We start from the raw sequence: 606 nt of genomic DNA on the forward strand, positions 1-606 counted from the left end.
AAAATATTTGATCATATTTTATTGTGACATGACAAAATTATATCATAAATTTTTATATTTGAGTACTAAGTATATGAAAAAGATTAATAGATGTGAAAGTGCCAGTATAATACTTATGTAAAATTAATTATGGCAATTTGATTTTATCAACTGATTTTGAACTTTATCGTTTAAAATTCTACTTATTAGTAATAAATATATAGGGCTACTTAAATTGATTGTTTGGTTAACTTGGATACCAAAGTGCACTTGTTTTAACTATAAAATATCTAACATACTTAGTAGGATATTTTTGCTGTTTTATACTCTTTTAACCACAGAAATCCTTTAACAGTTGTGAGAAAATTTACACATCTGACCGTAGTTCTAGTTTTCCAGTCTTTAAAAAAATCCAACATAGTCCAAAGAGCTTGTTTATAATTATAGATAATCTATAGAGGTCAGCTGCTACTGCTGAGTGCTGACCAGTGACCACCACAGGCGTTATCGAAACCAGCAACACCTCACAAAACATACAAATTCTCAAACGGGAATACCGGATACTTTACACGCAACTGTGGAAAATATACCTATCCCTTTTTACCACCACACACAACCTTTGCCTTT

This window comes from Maniola jurtina, chromosome 15, assembly GCF_905333055.1.
Source record: "Maniola jurtina chromosome 15, ilManJurt1.1, whole genome shotgun sequence".
Taxonomy (NCBI): Eukaryota; Metazoa; Arthropoda; class Insecta; order Lepidoptera; family Nymphalidae; genus Maniola; species Maniola jurtina.